The sequence below is a fragment of the Nannospalax galili genome, unplaced genomic scaffold (genome assembly GCF_000622305.1).
Source record: "Nannospalax galili isolate Female #2095 unplaced genomic scaffold, S.galili_v1.0 scaffold1005, whole genome shotgun sequence".
In the NCBI taxonomy this organism is placed as follows: domain Eukaryota; kingdom Metazoa; phylum Chordata; class Mammalia; order Rodentia; family Spalacidae; genus Nannospalax; species Nannospalax galili.
Genome location: NW_008353008.1, coordinates 646,338 through 646,834, shown reverse-complemented (window position 1 = coordinate 646,834; position 497 = coordinate 646,338).

Here is a 497-nt window from a genome sequence, read left to right as displayed (position 1 = left end):
GGCTGCGAACGAGGGGCACGGGGGCCGGGCGGGCGTCGGACGGGGACCCGCTGCCCCAGGGCTCCACGGCCGGGTGAGCGCGGGTCGCGCTCTGCGCGGCGGGAGCTGAGCGCAGCGGCCGCACAGGAGCGACGAGCAGCTAGGGCCGCCGGAGCCCTGCCCCTCCCCTCCCCCGAGTCGCCCTGCACTCCGCTGCCGGCGCGAGCCGGGCGTAATTCACACTTTGCAGCCGCGGACCCTGCGCCAACCACGGCCGCCGCCGCCACCGTGACGTCACGACGCCGCGCCACAGGCCCAGCGCCCCGCGCCGCCGCAGCACCCAGGGACCGGCTAGCGGCCAGGGCTCGGCGGCCTGCGTCCCCGCCGCGCCCCGCGCCAACCCGGCCCCTCCCGGGTCACCCCGCAGTTCCCTCCCGCAGCCCGCGGCGCGTGCGCAGGAGGCCCACGGTCTGGGGCATCTTCAGCTGCGGTGAACTTGAGTTGGAGCGCACTGAGGG